Source organism: Dendropsophus ebraccatus, chromosome 3 (assembly GCF_027789765.1).
Source record: "Dendropsophus ebraccatus isolate aDenEbr1 chromosome 3, aDenEbr1.pat, whole genome shotgun sequence".
Classification (NCBI taxonomy): domain Eukaryota; kingdom Metazoa; phylum Chordata; class Amphibia; order Anura; family Hylidae; genus Dendropsophus; species Dendropsophus ebraccatus.
Window position 1 is genome coordinate 168,513,457 of NC_091456.1, and position 24,438 is coordinate 168,537,894.

The 24,438-nt window shown below is 45.6% G+C and overlaps 1 protein-coding gene across 1 annotated transcript in view; it reads right to left on the bottom strand.

Annotated features, from left to right (window-relative positions):
• LIFR (LIF receptor subunit alpha) overlaps positions 1 to 22,126 on the bottom strand; it is a 61,060-nt gene extending 38,934 nt beyond the window's left edge. Inside the window, exon 1 of the mRNA XM_069963091.1 lies at positions 21,966 to 22,126. The gene's annotated coding sequence lies outside the window, so the exon portion shown is untranslated. The remainder of the gene's footprint in view (positions 1 to 21,965) is intronic.
• Positions 22,127 to 24,438: the final 2,312 nt, after the last annotated feature.

Below are 24,438 nucleotides of genomic sequence, written 5' to 3' on the forward strand. Positions count from 1 at the left end.
CTTATTATAATGATAGAAAAAGTAACGGGGATGTAATAACTAATCCGCTTCCGTCACATTGGAGGGTGGGGGCTTAGTAATTGTTGTGTGTTCTTCTCCATTTGCATTATTTATTAGCAGAGAGAATTTTGTGGTTGTTTGTCTTCATACGAGATATAGATTTACTGCTTCTCCTCCACCGCAACATTTGTTTGCGCTAATGTACAAAAGATGAAAAGGTGAAACAAACAAAATGTAACAGGAACGCGGGCCGGGATGGAACCCGAATTAGGAAGAGTAAAGCTTCATTCACATACAGTAAATTGTAGCTGCAGGATCCACTTCCCCCACCCCCTACGGGTGACAGCGGACCGACCCCACATCAGCATACAATGCAATCTACAGGGGAGCCTTGTAGGCCCTCAAGGGCAGGGGTGTCTCATAGTTTCTGTATGTTAACCCCTTATCATAGATAGTGGGGAAAAATAAGTATTTGATACACTGACGATTTTGCATGTTTTCCCACCTGCATAGAATGGAGAGGTGTGTAATCTTTATGGTAGGTACACTTCACCTATGAGACAGAATCTAAGAAATATTCCAGAAAATCCCATTGTATGATTTGTAAATTATTTAGCATTTTATTACATGAAATAAGGATTTGATACAATAAAAAAAATAGGTTACTATTTGGTCCAGAAACCTTTGTTTGCAGTTACAGAGGTCGGAGGTTTCCTGTAGTTCCTGACCAGGTTTGCAGACACTGCAGCACGGATTGTGTCCCATCCTCTATATACATCTATCTTCTCCAGACCTCTCAGGTTTCGAAGCTGACGCTGGGCAACATTGAGTTTCTATTGGGTTCAGGTGTGGAGACCGGCTAGGCCACTCCAGGACCTTAAAATGCTTCTTACGGAGCCGCTCCTTAGTTGTCCTGGCTGTGTGTTTAGGGTAATTGTCATGCTGGGAGACCACAGCCATCTCCAATGCTCTTAGGGCCCTATTCCACCGGACGATTATCGTTTGCATAATCGTTAACGATTAACAATCTCAAACGACCGCTATTGCTAAAGACCTGAAAACGTTCACTCATTTCCATGGAACGATAATCGTTACTTATGATCGTAATTGCGATCGTTTTTCTTTGCTATTGCGTTTGTATCTATTGTGAACGACCGAACGATGTCTTATTCAATGCGAACAATTTGCAAACGTTTGGCGAACGAGCAACGATAAAAATAGGTCCAGATTTCTCGTTCGGTCGTTAATCGTTAACTGCATTTCAAGCGAACGATTATCGTTTAGATTCGAACGATTTAATGATAATCTGAACGATAATCGTCTGGTGGAATAGGGCCCTTACTGAGGGAAGGAGGTTGTTGGCCAAAATCTCACGATACATGGTCCCATCCATCCTCCCTTCAATACGGTGCAGTCACCTTGTCCCCTTTGCAGAAAAGCACCCCCACCACCATGCTGTCTGGGACTGTGTTCCTAGGGTCGTACTCATCCTTCTCTAAACATGACGAGTGGCGTGGATACAAAAAAAAAAAAAATAAAGTTCTATTCTGACCACGTGACCTTCTCCCATGTCTCCTTTGGATAATCCAGATGGTCATTTGCTGAACCTAGCGGCCTGGACATGTGATGGTGTGTGCAGGGGGACCTTGTGTGCCCTGAGGGATATTAATCTTTGAGACTGTGGTCCCAGCTCTCTTCAGGACCAGGTTCTTCCAAGTCGTTCTGGGCGGATTCCTGACCTTTTTCAGAATTATCTATACACCACTAGGAGCCTCATACCAAGGAAGACTGATCATCATCATCATCATCATCTTGCATTTCCTCCATTTTCTAATAATTGCATCAACAGTTGTTGCCTTCTCATCAAACTGCTTGCATATTGTCCTGTAGCCCATCCCAGCCTTGTGCAGGTCTATAATTTTGTCCCTGGTGACCTTAGGTAGCTCTTTAGTCTTGGCCATGGTGGAGAGGTTGGAGTGTGATTGAGGACAGGTCTTTCTTATACAGTTAACAAGATCAAACAGGTGCAGTTACTACAGGTAATGAGTGCAGAGTAGCTAAGGGTGAGTTTACACCGAGAGAGATTTATCTGACAGATCCTTGAAGCCAAAGTCAGGAACAGATTATACACAGGGAACAGGTCATGAAGGAAAGACTGAGATTTCTCCTCTTTTCAAATCCATTCCTGGCTTTGGCTTAAAAAATGTGTCAGATAAATCTGTCTGTGTAAACACACCATAAAGCTTCTTATAGAGAATCTAACAGGTCTACGAGAAGCAGAATACTTGCTGGTTAGTTGGTGATCAAAATGCTAAATAATTATTTATAAAATATCACACAATGTAATTTTTTTTCCCCCTCTCACAAGTGTAGTGTACCTACCATAAATTACACACATTTTATGTGGGTGGAAAAACTACAGCAGTATATGAATTGCTTATTTTCCCCACTGTATACAACACTGGCGCTTTAAAAAATATTTTCTCTCCACTTGAACCTTCAATACTGAATGCAAGATGATAAAAATAAATTATGGAGGAGGAGGACTTGCATTTTCTGGAGGAATAATCTGATTTCCTCCATGGCTTCAGCGAGGTCCTGCTTCCTGCCGCCACATTGTGGGAACAAGGCTGTCTGATCAGCTGTCAGTAAAGCAGAACCTCAGGGGTCCATGAGAATCCGGACATAAAGAATGGGTCAGTATTGCAGTATTATTCCCATGTTGTATAGATGGAAAACAACTGCATATACTGAGCTATGGAACGAGGACCCAACTGAGAGGCGAGAGATCAATGCTGATTCCCATCAAGTGCTCCCCAACCTCTGGCTCTGCGGCTGTTGCAAAACCACAACTCCCATCATGCCCTGACAGCCTTCAACAGACAGGGCTTGGTGGAAGTTTTGCTAAATCTGGAGTCACGAGGTGGAGAACACTGTATTAGAAGGAAGGTTGGTTACGTGGGGGTATCCACTACATATAGCCTATACTGGGCAGGATACCTGACACCGGCCGTGGCTCCTGGACCGGACAGAGCTCCCATTGATAAGGAGGGACGGCACAAACTTCCTCCGATTACAATGGGTGTCCTTGTTACGCTCCATTTCCTGAAGCACCAAGCATAAACATACTGGACGATTCACCCAAATCCCTGCTATTCCTAACCTCTTAACATAATGGCTAAATAACCGCCCAGGTTAGCTCTTTATCAGAAGTTCTTTCATATTCTTCATTCTTTTCATTAAACTATTTGCAATTTTTTTATTTTTTTAACTTTAAATTTGAAAAAAAAAGAAAAATGTTAAATCCCAAAAGTTGCAGATTTTGTGAATTGACAATTTTTGGGAAATTTATGATGAATTTGATTTACGCCCAACTGATTTGATCATCTCTAATCCCATCCATCTCTAAGTTATGAGCAGACAGGTTCTCTTTAAAAGGGGTACCAGCAAGTTATATAGATTTGTAATTTCCTTTTTTTTTTTTTTAATTCTCCAGTCTTACAGTACCTACCAACTGCTATATGTCCTTCAGAAAGTAGTGTATTCTTTCAAGTCTGACACAATGCTCTCTGCTGCCACCTCTGTCCATGTCAGGAACTGTCCAGAGCAGTAGCAAATCCCTATAGAAAACCTCTCCTGCTCTGGACAGTTCCTGACATGGACAGAGGTGGCAGCAGAAAGCACCGTGTCAGACTGAAAAGAATACATTACTTCCTGCAGGACATACAGCACCTGATAAGTACTGGAAGACTGGAGATTTTTAATCAGTAAATTAAAAATTTTTCTAACTTTGACACCAGTTGATTTGAATTTTTCCCCTTTGGAGTACCCCTTTAAGGAAGAGGAGGATAACACATTTTATTATACATAGAGAGGTTATTAATATCCATAGGAAAACCTGCAGACTATCCTCACTCTCCTGTCACAGAGGGTGCGGATCTCAGTGCAAAGATGGAAACTCAAGGGACTCAGCAGGACGAAACAGAAGGGAAAAGCAGGAGAGACAAAATATCATTATCATCTAGACTAGACGCTCGGTCCCGGCGGGTTTTTCCCACCAAACAAAGGGAGAGACTGATAGAGATTTATGCTGGAGAAGTAAGAAATGGCTCTGGATGTGATGAGGAGGATCAGGTACGGGTTATGGATGGACGCCTGGATTTCATCACGGCCTATATTTAGTAGGGGGTCCGTCCAGCAACGGCCATGTGTTAGCACTCAGCTTGTCACTGACGTTATCTAATGTTCTTCATAGACAGAAGCTATTCCTGGAAAGGGGTGACAAATGTCACCTCGAATAAACTACAGGGGAGGGAAAGGCCACTTATCGGGACCGGGATCATTTTACTAGGAAAACAACAACGTGACGGACATTGCTGCATCCACACAGGTTGTTACATCCCTGGACTGGTGGGAAAAGTCATGAACGCAAGGGCAACAAGAGGGGGCAAATCCCTGAGTCATCTGGATGACGTCTTCTATAGGATGTGATGACGGCTATGATCTATATTTAACCGATTGAGGCGAAAGCAGGTTTCATCTCCACATTTGGAAAATCCAAACCCTTCCCTCATACATTGTACACACACACACTAATATATATATATATATATATATATATATATATATATATATATATATATACACACACACACATATATATATATATATATATATATATATATATATATATATATATAAAAAAAAATATATATATATATATATAAAAAATTATATATTATATATATATATATATATATAAAAATATATATAATTTTTTTTTTAATTTAATTTTTTTTTGGGGGGGGGGGGGAATGAAGTTGCAATTTTTAGATTTTTATTGTTGTAGTAATCAGATATAAACATGTAGATTTCTCTGCTGACAAATCTGGGTGAGACCTAGCTTTCAGGGGGTAAGATGTAGTTTTTATTTTTCTAATTAAAAAGGGGTTTTCCAGCGCTACAAAAACATGGCCACTTTCCCCCCACTGTTGTCTCCAGATTGGGTGGGGTTTTGAAACTCAGTTCCGTTGAAGTAAATGGAGCTTAATTGCAAACCGCACCTGAACTGGAGACAAGAGAGGGGGAAAAGTGGCCATGTTTTTGTAGCACTGAATAACCCCTTTAACAATGAGGGGTATACAGGCATGTGACCACCCACAACCTTACATTTCCTAGTCATCCTACAGACACAATGAATGTTATTGTTCTGAGAGCTATAACATTTTTATATGTTTTAACTATATTTTATATACTCACTAGGGCTCGTTTTTTGCAGGACAATTAGTTGGCACTATTTTAGGTTACATTTATATGTGTATAGCTATGTCATACTGTCTACAGGCTACATATAGCAGTCATGGAGTCATACTTACCTGTCTCTGGCGATCGCATTGCAACATGACTTAACTGCCCGCTATTTGTTATGATCACCTAGTTTAGAGATGGGAAACCTGCGGCCCTCCAGCTCTCGCACAACTACAATTCCCATCATGCCCAGCCAGTGCTAAAAAGGGGTTCTGTGAACTTCAAAGGTGCAAATAAAAACGACAATAATAATGTACTATTATCCATAGCTGGACATAAGCTAGAGCCTACATATCACCCCCCAATCTCTAAATCATCACAGGGACACAATATACAGGACAGAGGAACAATGGAAAGCAAATTTCTGGAACACTCAGCAAATCCAGCGACGCTGACCGAGCCATGTACAGAGCAGGAGTGTGATCATTGCTGAGCGGGGAAAGAGCAGGATCAATGGTCATAACCGGAGAGCTGTATACTGCAGACAATGAATATACAGCAGTCATAAACATATTAGGGATATACTGATATATATCTCCCCGGCTATTCTCGGCTTAGGCCAAGCTGTACACTTCACATATCCGTCTAGTATCCTCTCCCCAACCCACATCAACACATAGGAATCAACTAAACGCCTGGTCAGCTAAAAAGTGATCATTCCTCACCCGCCCCTCCCTATACACTGACACGCTCAGCTTAGCTGGGCACGCATCTGTTCTAAAAGGGGAGGAAGCTGCATCCAGACACCTTAAAGGGGAACTCCAGTGAAAAGTTCTTTCAAAATAACTGGTGTCAGAAAGTTATACAAATTTGTAGTTTACATGTATTAAAAAAAAATCTCCAGTGTTCCAGTACTTATCAGCTGCTGCATGTTCTACAGGAATTGGTATATTCTTACTATTCTGACACAGTGCTCTCTGCTGCCACCTCTGTCCATGTCAGGAACTGTCCAGAGCTGTAGCAAATCCCCATAGAAAATTTCTCCTGCTCTGGACAGTTCCTGACATGGGGAAATATATCCAGAAGGGTGGGGATGGTAGGGACTATACTGTGACTGCAGGATCAGACTAAACAGGGTTTGTTTGCTGTCTGTTACTATGGAGACACATAGGCCTGCAAGAGAGCTGTGCACGGGAAAAAAAATAAAATAAATTATATATTAGTTCAGACTGATACACTGAACACAGCTTATAGTGCAGCAGGTACCAATTTCCCACATACTTTTCATGGGAAAATTCTCACAATTTCTATAAGGACACGGTCATCATGCAAACATCCAAGCACTTGTATACACTTAAAACCATGTCAAACTGCTTGGTGTAAGGAATGAGAGCCCTCGAAGGTGATGTAACGGCATCGGGAGGGCCCAGGGCATTTTTGGAATCTGTAAACATGGCAGCAGTAATGCTAATAAGCCGCACCGATGCCAACGTTATGGGCAGCGCCCGGCCGAGTCTAATATCTGTGCTAACAGGAAGAAGGAAAAGCTCTTCCCTAAACACACCGAGAAGCGGATATGAAATTATACAATGAGGGTGAAGATACAGAGACGTGCCAACAGTGCGGATATAAGGCCTTTCACCTTATACAGGTCAGGGGGGCCCATTCATTTAGACGCTACAATTCCAGAAACAGCCTATGGACAGGTGTGGCGCTGTTTATGCAAGAAAGCAGCCATGTTTTATTAATCCGCAGCCTCCCTTAGAAAAGATTTATTATGATCTCCTCTACTTACATCTGCAGTTTCACTACTAACAATGACATTGAGAAATGTAATAAGAAATGACCCGCTACACTGTGCCTGCGACAGGAGGTGTAACAGAGGCCCCCAGCCCTCCGGCTACACCACAGCCACTTACTGGCCACATTCATTACACAAAGAGGATTAGTCAGTAACTCATGAAAGTTACAGATTTATATAGGTGGAGAGGCACAAATACTTACTGGTTAATATAAATCATGTGCCGAGTAACATTTTATCGCTTTAACCATCGATTGTCCTTTACTAAGAGGAAAAAAACGCAGCACACACCACAGAGACAATGCTCTGTGAGCTCTACAGCCTGGACCCCAGACTGATACATTGTACATAGCTAGTCCTGCTCTCAGCTGAGAAGTGATACAGTTGTATGCAGTCTAGACAATGCTCTGTGAGCTCTACAGCCTGGACTCCAGACTGATACATTGTACATAGCTAGTCCTGTTCTCAGCTGAGAAGTCATACAATTGTATCCAGTCTAGACAATGCTCTGTGAGCTCTACAGCCTGGACCCCAGACTGATACATTGTACATAGCTAGTCCTGCTCTCAGCTGAGAATTGATACAATTGTATCCAGTCTAGACCAGTGTTTCTCAACCTGCGGTACGCGTACCCCAGGAGGTACGCGCCGCAGGCTGAGGGGGTACGCCGGGAGGTGGGGGGAGAAAATATTTTGGGTGCCGGGACACTGCTATCACCCAGCAGTGTCCTGGCACCTATCCCCGCCGCTTGTCTCACATCCTTCCCCCAGCAGCAACCTTACCAGCTTTCTGTGGGGTACAGGACATGGTGAGGCTGCTGGGGGAAGGATGAAGTCCGAGGTCACAAACCAGCAGCCTCTCAACTCACTGTCTCTGAGGCCCTGCTGGTCCGGCCGCCTGCGTGGACAACAGCCTGCCGCCGCATCTCCTCTCCGCCGGGTCACCTCAGGCAGCCTGTTCGGGATTCGTCCCCAGGCAGCCTCACGCTCTTCCCCCGCGGCTCCCGGATCGGGTTGCAGCGTCCAGCCGGGGGCTCCAGGAGGATATGCGGAAGCCTGGGGACGAATCCCCCCATCATCACCTCTCTCCCCCCTCTACCTCCTCTCTACCCCCATCATCACCTCTCTCCCCCCTCCACCTCCTCTCTACCCCCATCATCAGCTCTCTCCCCCCTCCACCTCCTCTCTACCCCCATCATCACCTCTCTACGCCCATCATCACCTCTGTACCCCCATCATCAGCTCTCTCCCCCCTCCACCTCCTCTCTACCCCCATCATCACCTCTCTCCCCCCTCCACCTCCTCTCTACCCCCATCATCACCTCTCTACGCCCATCATCACCTCTGTACCCCCATCATCAGCCCTCTCCCCCCTCCACCTCCTCTCTACCCCCATCATCACCTCTGTACCCCCATCATCACCTCTCTCCCCCCTCCACCTCCCCTCTACCCCCATCATCACCTCTGTACCCCCATCATCACCTCTCTCCCCCCTCCACCTCCTCTCTACCCCCATCATCACCTCTGTACCCCCATCATCACCTCTCTCCCCCCTCCACCTCCTCTCTACCCCCATCATCACCTCTGTACCCCCATCATCACCTCTCTCCCCCCTCCACCTCCTCTCTACCCCCATCATCACCTCTCTCCCCCCTCCACCTCCTCTCTACCCCCATCATCACCTCTGTACCCCCATCATCACCTCTCTCCCCCCTCCACCTCCTCTCTACCCCCATCATCACCTCTCTCCCCCCTCCACCTCCTCTCTACCCCCATCATCACCTCTCTCCCCCCTCCACCTCCTCTCTACCCCCATCATCACCTCTCTCCCCCCTCCACCTCCTCTCTACCCCCATCATCACCTCTCCCCCCCCCTCCACCTCCTCTGTACCACCATCATCACCTCTCCCCCCTCCACCTCCTCTGTACCCCCCATCATCACCTCTCTCCCCCCTCCACCTCCTCTGTACCCCGATCATCACCTCTCTCCCCCCTCCACCTCCTCTCTACCCCCATCATCACCTCTCTACGCCCATCATCACCTCTGTACCCCCATCATCAGCTCTCTCCCCCCTCCACCTCCTCTCTACCCCCATCATCAGCTCTCTCCCCCCTCCACCTCCTCTCCACCCCCATCATCACCTCTACGCCCATCATCACCTCTGTACCCCCATCATCAGCTCTCTCCCCCCCTCCACCTCCTCTCTACCCCCATCATCACCTCTCTACGCCCATCATCACCTCTGTACCCCCATCATCAGCTCTCTCCCCCCTCCACCTCCTCTCTACCCCCATCATCACCTCTCTACGCCCATCATCACCTCTGTACCCCCATCATCACCTCTCTCCCCCCTCCACCTCCTCTCTACCCCCATCACCTCTCTCCCCCCTCCACCTCCTCTCTCTCCCCCTCCACCTCCTCTCTACCCCCATCATCACCTCTGTACCCCCATCATCACCTCTCTCCCCCCTCCACCTCCTCTGTACCCCCATCATCACCTCTCCACCCCCATCATCACCTCTCTCCCCCCTCCACTTCCTCTCTACCCCCATCATCACCTCTCTTCCCCCATCATCAGCTCTGTACCCCCTCCACCTCCTCTCTAACCCGATCATCACCTCTGTACCCCCTCCACCTCCTGTCTACCCCCATCATCACCTCTCTCCCCCCTCCACCTCCTCTCTCCCCCTCCACCTCCTCTCTACCCCCTCCACCTCCTCTCTACCCCCTCCACCTCCTCTCTACCCCCTCCACCTCCTCTCTACCCCCTCCACCTCCTCTCTACCCCCTCCACCTCCTCTCTACCCCCATCATCACCTCTCTACGTAAAAAGTGGAAGTCCACAGCTCCAAGTAAAATGTAAAGTCTTTATTAGAAATCCTCTTAAAATCCAAACATAACAATAGAAAACACTCCGACACGTTTCAGGACACTGGTCCCTTCATCATGGCAAATTTATACTGAATATTACAAGCTTTTATAAGAGGATATGACCAGTATGTTACAAGGGATACGCCCCCCAAAAGGGAGGAGAAAAACATCACATGATGCTAACAGGTGTGTGCTAATAGTTGACTCCTCCTCTCTACCACCATCATCTCCTCCCTACCCCCATCATCTCCTCTGTACCCCCTCCACCTCCTCTCACCCCTCATCACCTTCTCTCACCCCCATCACCACTCTCCTCCTTTCCTCCTCTCTCCCCTGTCTTCCTCTCCTTTCTTCACCTACTCTCTTCCCTGTCTTCCTCTCCCCCATCACCTCCTCTCTCCCCTGTCTTCCTCTCCCCCCTTCACCTCCTCTCTTCCTCTCCCTTCTTCACCTCCTCTCTCTTCCTCTCCCCCTTCACCTTCTCTCTCTTCCTCTCCCTCTTCACCTCCTCTATCCTCCTCTTTCCTTCTTTTCCCCCTCAGACCTTACTCTCCCCTTAATCTCCTTGTGGCTCAGAGGCTGGAGAAGAGAGGAAGATCCCCTCCATGGGCGGATAACGTGAGTATGAATTTTTTTTGTTGTTTGTTGGGGCAGGAGGGGGAGGGAGTAGAATGGTGGGCATTACTATGGGGACAGGGCAGGAGGCATTATTACTATATGGGGGGGTCATAGAAGGAAATATTTTTAAATGAGGGATCCTAAATACGGGGACAACCCACACACCTACTCACTTTACAGCGCATTACACCAAACAGCGAAATTATTACTGTATGGGAGCCTATAGGTAGGAAAAAGGGAGGGAAGTTAAAGGAAAACTGTGACGCCTAAGATGTTTGGCAGGTTCTCTGGCAAGAGGTAAATTGTAGCTGCAAGAAATCATCATGGTGGTCTGGGCCAGATGGAGAGGAAAATGAAAAGTGATATATGGCTACATGGGGAGGTATCTGGCTATAGAAGGAGGTATATTAACTACATGGGGAGATGTCTGGCTGCAAGGGGGTAGGTATCTGGCTAGATGGGGGAGGTATCTGACTACATAGGGGGAGGTATCTGACTACATGGGGAGATATCTGACTACATGGGGGAGATGTCTGACTACATGGGGGAGATATCTGACTACATGGGGGAGATATCCGACTACATGGGGGAGATATCCGACTACATGGGGGAGATATCCGACTACATGGGGGAGATATCCGACTACATGGGGGAGATATCCGACTACATGGGGGAGATATCCGACTACATGGGGGAGATATCCGACTACATGGGGGAGATATCCGACTACATGGGGGAGATATCCGACTACATGGGGGAGATATCTGACTACATGGGGGAGATATCTGACTACATGGGGGAGATATCTGACTACATGGGGGAGATATCTGACTACATGGGGGAGATATCTGACTACATGGGGGAGATATCTGACTACATGGGGGAGATATCTGACTACATGGGGGAGATATCTGACTACATGGGGGAGATATCTGACTACATGGGGGAGATATCTGACTACATGGGGGAGATATCTGACTACATGGGGGAGATATCTGACTACATGGGGGAGATATCTGACTACATGGGGGAGATATCTGACTACATGGGGGAGATATCTGACTACATGGGGGAGATATCTGACTACATGGGGGAGATATCTGACTACATGGGGGAGATATCTGACTACATGGGGGAGATATCTGACTACATGGGGGAGATATCTGGCTACATGGGGGAGAGGTATCTGGCTACATGGGGGAGAGGTATCTGGCTACATGGGGGAGAGGTATCTGGCTACATGGGGGAGAGGTATCTGGCTACATGGGGGAGAGGTATCTGGCTACATGGGGGAGAGGTATCTGGCTACATGGGGGAGAGGTATCTGGCTACATGGGGGAGAGGTATCTGGCTACATGGGGGAGAGGTATCTGGCTACATGGGGGAGAGGTATCTGGCTACATGGGGGAGAGGTATCTGGCTACATGGGGGAGAGGTATCTGGCTACATGGGGGAGAGGTATCTGGCTACATGGGGGAGAGGTATCTGGCTACATGGGAGAGAGGTATCTGGCTACATGGGAGAGAGGTATCTGACTACATGGGGGAGGTATCTGACTACATGGGAGGAAGTATTTGGCTACATGGGGGAGGTATCTGACTACATGGTGGGAGGTATCTGTCTACATATAAGGGGTATCTGGCTACATAGGGGAGATATCTGGCTACATGGGGGGAGGTATCTGACTACATGAGGAGGTATCCGGCTACATGGGGAGATATCTTGCTACATATAAGGGGTATCTGGCTACATAGGAGAGATATCTGGCTACATAGAAGAAGGCCTCTTGACCACATGGCGGAGGTATCTGACTACATGGGGGAGATATCTGGCTACATAGAAGAAGGCCTCTTGACTACATGGGGGGAAGTATCTGGCTCCAGGGGGACATATCCATCTCTGTGGGATATATCCCACCTGCTTCTCTGGCACCCGGTTTACTGACAGCCTGCTCAGCCAATCAGTGCACAGTCCCACCGTAGCCACTGATTGGATGAGCGGGCTGTCAGTGAGCTGGGAGCCAGAGAAGCAGGTGGGAGTACAGGGAGGTAAGTATGATCTGTTAAGGGCCGGCAGCTAATTAGGTAAATAGGCAGCGGCTACATTCTCGCAGCAGATAGAAAATCCTCTGTGAGAATGCAGAGCCATAGGCCATAACAGTACAGAGTATCGCAGTGGATTTTGCTGTGAAACATACATGTAAATCTACCCTGGGCAATGTTATTAATGGATGGCATCGTTGGGGGTACTCGGCTGGAGCATCTTGTCGCATGGGGGTACTTGGCCTGAAAAGGTTGAGAAACACTGGTCTAGACAATGCTCTGTGAGCTCTACAGCCTGGACTCCAGACTGATACATTGTACATAGCTAGTCCTGCTCTCAGCTGAGAAGTGATACAATTGTATCCAGTCTAGACAATGCTCTGTGAGCTCTACAGCCTGGACCCCAGACTGATACATTGTACACAGCTAGTACTGCTCTGAGCTGAGAAGTGATACAATTGTTTATATATTATGGTCCCCAAACACTTTAGTGAAAGGTTCTCAGACTCTGCAGGTTATGGTGGGACTGGCTGACTGTACAATATAGTATTCTTCGGCCACAGTTGCAGAAGTTGGATGCCGCCATAGGGAGACATAGAAAACATGACCTCAGCCATAGACCATGTTCACGCTATGTACAAAGAACAGCCTCAGTTTTACATGTTTATCCAGCCAATACTGCATTATTGGCCGGATAAACCTCATTTTAAAATCACTGCAATCCAGCCGCCGTATGGGTGTGACTGAGACTCATTTAAGCATTCATTCTCACACGACGGCCGCAAGACAGCCCCAAGAACGGCCACTATTTTAATTATTTTTTTTACGACAAAAACGGCCACTCTTTTAAATCGGTAACAAAAGCCGTTCTGGTCAAAAAGAGATACATTGTGGGAACATATGCTGTATTGATGTTTTCTGGTTCTTGGGCGGCATCAAACTTCTGCAGCCATTGGGAATCAAACACCGAGCGTTCAAGATCAGAGAACATTGCTGAACCCAAACATTTTGACAGATCTGCTCAACACTACTACCTGATGCTTTTGTTTTCAGGGAGATAAATCATAGTTAGAGATGAGCGAACCTGGAGCATGCTCGAGTCTATCCGAACCCGAACTTTATGCATTTGATTAGCGGTGGCTGCTGAAGTTGGATAAAGCCCTAAGGCTATGTAGAAAACGTGGATATAGTCATTGGCTGTATCCATGTTTTCCAGACAACCTTAGAGCTTTATCCAAGTTCAGCAGCCACCGCTAATCAAATACCGAACGTTCGGGTTCGGATGGACTCAAACCCGAACCCGGTTCGCTCATCTCTAATCATAGTCAGAGGTGTCTGGCAGCGGCTTACCCCCTATTAAGACCTCATGATGGTTCAGGTCTATGGGGGAGGGGGTAAATATCTTATAATATATATCTAATAATGCCAGCTAGTGAAGGTGTATGGGCACTTATACAAAGTCTTTAGGGTAGCTTCACACATACCGGACCCACAGGGGATTTCACACTGCGAGTTTGCAGCAAAATTTTCATTCCGCTGCCAGTAAGCGACCCGGCCCCTTTAACCCCTGCATCCCGCAGCATCCATTACCTGCTCGACCCCACGGCAGCACTGATTGGCTGATGGGGACCGACGGGAGTAGGGAGCCTCACACACAGCTGCGACGCCTAGCAGGTAATATATGCTCCGGGCTGGGGGCTGCGGGGGTTAAAAGGGGCCGGCTTACATATCCGCAGTGGAATGAAAATTCCACAGCGAATATGTAACCTCCATAGACCTTCACACTACATCAATCCGCAACTTGCAGCGTTAAATCCGCTGCGGATCGGGTACGTGTGAAGCTACCCTCAAAGCGTTTCACTGATCCAGTCAATCTGAAGCATCACTTGAGGCCTCTACCTGCTGGATGTATAATAGGTGGAGTAAGGGTCCTATTACACGGAGCGATTTTAAACGATTAACGACTAATGATAAACGATCGCAAAGGAGATTGTTCATCGTTAACCTGAAATCGTTCACCATATTACACAGAACGATGGTCCTTAGTTACGATCATTACTACCACTGTTACTATTACTCCTTCAGATCCCAGCAAAACAATGAACAATGTGCAATTACTCTGAACGATTAGTAAACAAATGCGGGACTTGAGCGAACGAATGTGGAATTACAGCGAACGATTAGCGATAATTTTAGGTTCAGATCTAAATCAACGACAAACGATTTATCGATCGCTGTCTGCAATTACACAGAACGATTATCATTTAAATTCTAATAATATAACGATTTTTGCACAATAATCGTCCCGTGTAATAGGGCCCTAACAGGATACCCCCCCTACACACACAGCTGCACACAGAGCACTGTTGTTCTGCACAGTAATACCCCATCTAAAGGCAGGCTCTACCTTTTACCTCGGCTCTGATCATCTCAATGCATGAGAGCAAAATTAGGAAAATACGATAATAGAAAGGAGGAGGTTATCCAGATTTAGGGTAAATGTAGGGATCCTCCAGGAAACGGGATGGAAAAGAACAAAAACTATAAAATAAAATTAAAAAGGGGGAGGAAATGATTTAAGTCCCCGCTCCATCCTCAGATACAGTAAGTAAGAGATATACCAGACTGGATTATATGTAGAAAGTGAATGATGGGGTTAATCCCGAAGTCTAGGGCTACACGGCCCCAATCTGTGAAGGATTTACACAGCCGAAATAATACATAGAGTGTTATCCTGTATACCCAGCATAGAGACAATCACATAATCCAGCACACAATGGAGAAGAGAACCAAGCTATATATCCTATAATCCAGTGACCTGGGGGATGTAATAACCCGGCAGCACAGGGTTAAAGGAGTGTTACTGTAAGCAGCCTAACAAATTCCACTCTGCTACATTGGCACGGAGGGCGCGGAATTACAGGAATACACTGTCATAAACACATCCGAGAGTCTGGATCCACCAGAAATTATTAGATTAGACGTTTCCATCATGTCTGTGGCTGAGCTTTCTATACATCAGGGATGGGGAATCTGCAGTCCACCAAAACTACAAATTCCCATCATTACTGGACCAAGGCCCGATGGGAATTGTAGTTTTGCCACAGCTGGAGGGTTCCCCATCCCTAGTATACACCATGATATAGGGGGAAATACATTGAGAGGCAGGAAGACTCCATTCCCATGGATAAAGCTGCCTGTGTTTAGGTATATACTAGTGTATTATACTGCACGTGGACATCTTGGCACAAACAGTAGGAAAGACTCGGCTTTGGGGCCTTTTCCACGGAGCGATAACCGGCCGAATCAACGCGATTTGGCCGATTATCACTCCATAGAATAGAAAGAACGAGAAGCCGATGGTTGTGTCATCAGCTGATCGTTCATTTAGGTTCAAACCTAAAATCAGTCGCCATTCGCACATTGCTACCGACGATTTCACAAACATCATACATTACCTGTGCAGGCGCAGGTCTTCGTCTCCCGGTCCTGCGCGGCAGCATCAGCTTCGGAGCGGCCTGTCTGAACTGACAGAATGCTCAGCCGATCACTGGCCAGGATCGCCGCGGCCAGTGATTGGCTGAGCGTTCTGTCAGTTCAGTCAGGCCGCTCCAAAGCTGATGCTGCTGCGTGGGACCCCGGGAGAAGGAGAAGACCTGCGTCTGGACAGGCAATGTATGACACAAGGGCTGCAAGGACATCGGTAACGATTGTCGGGCCGTGGAATAGGCCCAGTAAAGGAGATCAGCGCTCGCTTACATCGTTGATCAGGCCCTGCTCAGCCCGTGGAATAGGACCCTTAGTCTGTCTGTAACCCGCAAAATGACAACAAAAATGTATATGCTGGAAAATAGACCGAATGCAAAGCTTATCCACTGATAGAGAGAAGAACAGGTACAAAACCCTATATACTGCCAATATAACAAGGGGTACTCTAATCATAAGTTACTGTACAGGTGAGAACACAGACCAAACCTCTACATAGGAAACAACTGTATCCAGTCTAGACAATGCTCTGTGAGCTCTACAGCCTGGACCCCAGACTGATACATTGTACATAGCTAGTCCTGTTCTCAGCTGAGAAGTGTTACAATTGTATCCAGGCTAGACAATGCTCTGTGAGCTCTACAGCCTGGACTCCAGACTGATACATTGTACATAGCTAGTCCTGCTCTCAGCTGAGAAGTGATACAATTGTATCCAGTCTAGACAATGCTCTGTGAGCTCTACAGCCTGGACTCCAGACTGATACATTGTACATAGCTAGTCCTGCTCTCAGCTGAGAAGGGATACAATTGTATCCAGTCTAGACAATGCTCTGTGAGCTCTACAGCCTGGACTCCAGACTGATACATTGTACATAGCTAGTCCTGCTCTCAGCTGAGAAGTGATACAACTGTATCCAGTCTAGACAATGCTCTGTGAGCTCTACAGCCTGGACTCCAGACTGATACATTGTACATAGCTAGTCCTGCTCTCAGCTGAGAAGTGTTACAATTGCTTAATCAAAGAACAAGAACAGGGATGTCAAACTCTCCTGCTACTGCGAAACTACAACTCCAAAGGTTTGGCTATTCAGGCATGATGGGAGTTGTAGTTGTATAACAGCTGGAGGCCCAGAGTCTGATATCCCTGTTCTAGACTATTAGAAAGGATGAGAGAAGCCATATTACCATGTAGAGCCGGGAACCTGCTGCCTGCCATCTCCTATAAAACCACAGTTCACACAATGCCTGGAAAGCCTAAGCCATGTCCAGGCATGATGGGAGTTGTAGTTTTATAACAGCCGGAGGGCCGCAGTTTGACACCTGTGATCCAGAGGGTCTCAGTCCTGTCAGGTTGTACAGATGGCAAATGACCTCAGTATAAGTTGTGCACATATTACCTCAGTATAAGTTGTGCACATATCATGGAGCTCAGCGGTGAATCGGATGTATAGATCACCGACTGGCACCATCACACCAATTCATTCTCTGTGCACAAAAGGCGGGTTACAGAATCCATTCCCGGGGCCCACACCCTGATCCTCGCCCCGTCCACCAGCTCTGCGGCATCCGCTGACACAATGTATATATACACACACACACACACATCAGGATAGGCTGCCGACACTGAGCTGAATTATTACTGGACTCCTAGCCGTGTAGCAGAGCTGGATTATTACTGGACTTCTAGCCGTGTAGCAGAGCTGAGCCTGCTCTGTGGGTCACAATGGGGCACGGCTATAAACCCAATGACAACAGTTTTGTGCATTAAAAATAATCAAGTTCAGTCCGACCACAATGTATAGGAAACCCCTCTCTCCTGGGTGTAGAGCGAGTCTCTGAGGTGATAGTGACGTATCCAACAACATCACTAATTATGCCCCAGTATGTTACATTACTTCTTACATAGGACTGCAGGTACATGTAGTAAGGAGAGACAAGTAGTACACAGGTAACTCAGCTCTGCTACATCTCTACGTTACATCCATATACACTGCAACCTCCGGACAACTTCCACAGCAATGGAGAGTGGCACATTACTGAGACTATGTGCCAGAGGGTCCCAGGGGTCGGACCACAACGCCATATCCTAATATATATACACACTGAGCGCTCTATATATACACACACACTGGTGATATATACACACACTGAGCGCTCTATACATATATACAGACTGGTGATATATATCTACACACACTGAGCGCTCTATATATACACAGACTGGTGATATATACACACACTGAGCACTCTATATATACAGACAAGTTTTATATATACTGTGCTATCTATACATGCAAAGAGCGTGTTCTATATATACTGTGCTATCTATACATGCAAAGAGCGTGTTCTATATACACTGTACTATATATAATACACACTGTACTATATGTAATACACACAGACCAGTTATATATACACACACTGTACTATATGTAATACACAGACCGGTTATATATACACTGTACTATATATAATACACACAGACCGGTTATATATACACACTGTACTATATGTAATACACACAGACCGGTTATGTATACACTGTACTATATATAATACACACAGACCGGTTATATATACACTGTACTATATGTAATACACACAGACCGGTTATATATACACTGTACTATATATAATACACACAGACCGGTTATATATACACTGTACTATATGTAATACACAAACCGGTTATATATACACTGTACTATATATATACACACAGACCGGTTATATATACACACTGTACTATATGTAATACACACAGACCGGTTATGTATACACTGTACTATATATAATACACACAGACCGGTTATATATACACTGTACTATATGTAATACACACAGACCGGTTATATATACACTGTACTATATATAATACACACAGACCGGTTATATATACACTGTACTATATATATAATACACACAGACCGGTTATATATACACTGTACTATATATATAATACACACAGACCGGTTATATATACACTGTACTATATATGTAATACATACAGACCGGTTATATATACACTGTACTATATATGTAATACATACAGACCGGTTATATACTCAATCTGTAGTAGCTGGAGACACCAGAGAAGTTGTACTGACAGAGTTGCCAATAATCATCCCAGCACAGTCCCCTTCGTGTATACATATTATATATATATATTAGAGATGAGCGAACCGGGTTCGGGTCAATCCGAACGTTCGGTATTTGATTACCTTGGGCTGCTGAAGTTGGATAAAGCTCGAAGGTTGTCTGGAAAACATGGATACAGCCAACGACTATGTCCATGTTTTCCACATAGCCTTAGGGGACTATGCTGTGTGTGTGTGTATATATATATATATATATATATTAGGGATCTTCCCGGGGGAGGGTGTGTTTGGACACAGTTCACAGCAGACTTGGCTTTATAAAAGATCAGCTTGGCATTTATTTGCAGCATAAACCGTCCAGCAAACAGAAATACAGCAGCACCGTGCTTTTAAGAAACAAAAACAAACAAAAGGGTCTTGCCTCAAGGTTCTCTCACCTATCTGACACTATATAACACAGCGTCTTTCACCTGGATACCGCAGGCTGTGTATTAGCACACCCAGGCTGATCACTCCTGGCTGAGAGCGACCACCTGCACACTGTGACAGCTTTTAGGGCCCTTTTACACAGAAAGATTATCTGACAGATTATCTGCCAAAGATTTGAAGCCAAAGCCAGGACTGGATTTGAAAAGAGGAGAAATCTCAGGCTTTTCTTTATGACCTGGTCTCTGTTTATAGTCTGTTCCTTGTTTTGGCTTCAAATCTTTGGCAGATAATCTTTCTGTGTAAAAAAGCCCTTATGGTCCTTTTACACGGAACAATTGATCGTTCGTTTTTGCACGATAACGGTCGAATTCGAACGATAATCGTACGTGTAAACGCAGCGAACGATCAAATGACGAGCGATAAATCGTTCATTTTGATCTTTCAACATGTTCTTAAATCATCATTCGCAAAAAATTTGCAGATCGTTCAGTGTAAACAGTGTTTCAACGATTTCACCTATGTGTGAGATAGGCTTAAACGATCGCAAAACGATTTTTCCGTACGATGTATGGTTCCGTCTAAACGCTGATCGTTATAAAAAAAAACATTGTTTATTCAAAATCGTAAATCGTGCGATCGGGCGAATTATCGCTCCGTGTAAAAGTACCAATACTCTCTCAGGCTGATTAGGGTCAGAGCTCACCTGATCCCAAAACCCGAACTGGATCGGGGGAGGAGGAAATGACAAGTCCCACTACCAAACCTACCTGCCATTCCATGTAAATCCAGGCCCGGCAACAATAAATAATAGCTCAGGCTAGGTTCACACTGCGTTTTCAGCATCCGTTTAACGGATCCGTTTTTTTTTTACGTCCAGAAAAATAGGGTCAGCAACGTTTTTTGGTCCGTTTTGGTTCGCCAAAAAAAACGGATCCGGTTTTTTTTTTTATAATGGAAGTCAATGGAAAAACGGATGCATGTTTTTTGCAATCCGTTTTTCATGCGTTTTTTGCTAAAAACGGATGCGTTAAACGGATGCTGAAAACGCAGTGTGAACCTAGCCTCAGCAGCATAACACTGCTGAGCAACAGATCCCTCCTGGACTCACCATCTCACACTACGTAATAACCTAGGTGAGATGTACATCCCCTCGAACACTTCTCCAGTGACATGTCTAATATATATTCCACAGCCCAGTCCCCTCCATATATATTCCACAGCCCAGTCCCCTCCATATATATTATATATATTCCACAGCCCAGTCCCCTCCATATATATTATATATATTCCACAGCCCAGTCCCCTCCATATATATTATATATATTCCACAGCCCAGTCCCCTCCATATATATTATATATATTCCACAGCCCAGTCCCCTCCATATATATTATATATATTCCACAGCCCAGTCCCCTCCATATATATTATATATATTCCACAGCCCAGTCCCCTCCATATATATTATATATATTCCACAGCCCAGTCCCCTCCATATATATTATATATATTCCACAGCCCAGTCCCCTCCATATATATTATATATATTCCACAGCACAGTCCCCTCCATATATATATATTCCACAGCACAGTCCCCTCCATATATATTATATATATTCCACAGCACAGTCCCCTCCATATATATTATATATATTCCACAGCACAGTCCCCTCCATATATATTATATATATTCCACAGCACAGTCCCCTCCATATATATTATATATATTCCACAGCCCAGTCCCCTCCATATATATTATATATATTCCACAGCCCAGTCCCCTCCATATATATTATATATATTCCACAGCCCAGTCCCCTCCATATATATTATATATATTCCACAGCCCAGTCCCCTCCATATATATTATATATATTCCACAGCACAGTCCCCTCCATATATATATATATATATATTCCACAGCCCAGTCCCCTCCATATATATATATATTCCACAGCCCAGTCCCCTCCATATATATATATATTCCACAGCCCAGTCCCCTCCATATATATATATATATTCCACAGCACAGTCCCCTCCATATATATATATATATTCCACAGCACAGTCCCCTCCATATATATATATATTCCACAGCCCAGTCCCCTCCATATATATATATATTCCACAGCACAGTCCCCTCCATATATATATATATTCCACAGCACAGTCCCCTCCATATATATATATATATTCCACAGCCCAGTCCCCTCCATATAACACCCGGCCGCCGGTAGTGATGCAGCGGCTCCGTGTCTCACGGTAGAGGCCGCCCCCCCACGCTCCTCACACGGCGCTCCGTACACAATGCCCCCAGGCTCCGGAGCAGCCCCCTCTCCCGCCAGTCCTCTCCCGTCCTCCGCCATCACTCACATAGCCGGTGCCCGGTGCGGTCCGCGGGATGCGTCACCTCCGTCCTCCGCTCACACTGACAGCGCATCCCAGCTCCCAGCTGCGGGAGTCTGCACGGCGTGACGTCTGCTCCGGGACCGGCGCTACCCAGCCCGCCCCCTAGTGTCTGAGGGAGGGGACGCTCCTGCCTCACCGCATGGAAGTGGATGGAGACGGCGGAGATTGTGTATATAAATCACAGCACGCCCCCTAGTGTCAGAGGGCGGGGCCTACCTGTGTTTGTGGTGGAGCGCCTCATCGCTCCAGGACACGCCCCTGCTGCCCTGGGCGTGGCTTCCCGTTTGTTTATGTATATAAACGTAACCTGCGGCTTTCCAGCTGTTGCAAAATTACAACTCTCCCTGAGCCTGATGGGAATTGTAGTTTTGAAACAACTAGAGAGCTGCAGACCCCTGTAGTCTTTATATTCTAAAGACCCTCCATATAAGCCTATAGCCTGCTCTTACACCCTGTGACCCTGCTGTAAACATCAGTGCAGTTGTCATAGCAACCAATACGTTAAGCCTGTACAGATTTGAAAATGAAAGTCACGCTCTGATTGGTTGCTATGGGAAACTAGTCAGAAGACACGCCCATACTATAAAATGTCATGTGACCACTATGAGATGATGTCATAACCCTCTATAGGCTTCATAGATGACAGTGGATTTCATGTGACGGACTCACGGGTGCACCGCTCCTCAGCCTACGTACGCACATAGTTTTGCGAGTGTATTTCGAGGCGTAAAATGTCTATTTGACGCCTAATAAACTTTTATTTTACGCGCGTCTTTCTTCCCAATGTGAGTTCACATTTTATGGCCGTAAAACGAAGTGTCCGCAGCTTGTTATGGGCCATTTTGCTTGTTGTTGAAGTTTTTGGCACGTAAAAGTGTCGAGGATTGGAAGTATATATCTGATCTGCATAAAATGCTCAAAAAAAACTTTCCATAAACAAATATACATAAAAAAGCTTGAGGCTTGTTTTTCTTGTGAAATTTTTGAGCCTCAAAAAAATATACTGAGTGTGAACATAGCCCTAGGAGGTGTTCCCATGTACTGTACACGCTGTGGTGTAAGGCTGTAGATGGGATGGCAGCCGCCAGTCTGGGTCTTGTGGCCGTAATATGGACACATAACTACAGAGGTGATGTGTTTATAGATGATCTGGGATCTTCACCTGGCAGACATGTGGCAGACTCAATTAGAAGATTGCAGAGCTGACTGCATGAGGTGTTAGGCCATATTCACATGGCGTAAGAGACCGGCCGCTGTCACGGAACGGCCGATCTCTGAAAAGATCATCCCGACCAGCACTGCAGTACCGGCCAGATGATCTTTCGACCCGCAGAGTCGAATCAGCGCGCACCCGTATCAGAACTCACCACAGCACACAATGAAGCTTGCAGCCGCTCGCTCCATAGTGTGCACTGACAGAGCTTTCTGCGGCCGCTATTCAATGAATAGCGGCCGCAAAAAACTGACGTGTCAGTTGTTTGCAGCGCCGCTAAGGGTCCCGACCGGAATGTATTCTATGTGTAAAGGCTCCGGCCGGGACCCCATAGACAGCAATAAAACTTATTTTTTAGTATTAACTGCCATTGTTGCAATCAGCAACAATGGCAGTAGAAATACGAAAAAATACATTGTGTGAACATAGCCTAAGGGTGCGTTTACACAGAGAGATTTATCTGACAGGTATAAGCCAAAGCCAGGAACAGACTATAAACAGGGAACAGGTCATAAAGGAAAGACTGAGATTTCCGATCCTCCAGTACTTATTAGCTGCTGTATGTCCTGCAGGAAGTGGTGTACTCTTTCCAGTCTGATACAGTGCTCTCTGATGCCACCTCTGTCCATGTCAGGAACTGTCCAGAGCAAAAGAGGTTTTCTATGGAGATTTGCTACTGCTCTGGACAGTTCCTGACATGGACAGAGGTGTCAGCAGAGAGCACCGTGTCAGACTGGAAAGAATACACCACTTCCTGCAGGACATACAGCAGCTGATAAGTACTGGAAGACAGGAGATTTTTAAACAGAAGTAATTTACAAATCTATATAACTTTATAGTACCAGTTGCTTTGAAAACAAAAACATCTTACTAGAGTTTCTTTTTAAGAATCAATACACAAAATATATTTGAGAATTTGAGAATTTTTTGTTATACAAAAAGGAAGATTTTTTATTTCCTGAAACCAGAACATCCCTTTAAAAATTAGCACTAAAAGGGTGTTTTTTGATGGGGGTCAGAGCTTACAAATATCCCATTACACTACTACAGTAAGAATGTTTGCCATCACTATGACTATCATTTTCTTTGGTCTATCGTGTCAAACTTCGATAACGTATTTTGAATTTCCCCCTTCAAGTCCCTGTGAAAAATCCTTGCCAATCCTCATCAACGTAGATTTGCAGTTCTCTATCTCATCACTAGGCTTAAAATTAAGCTGGGCTA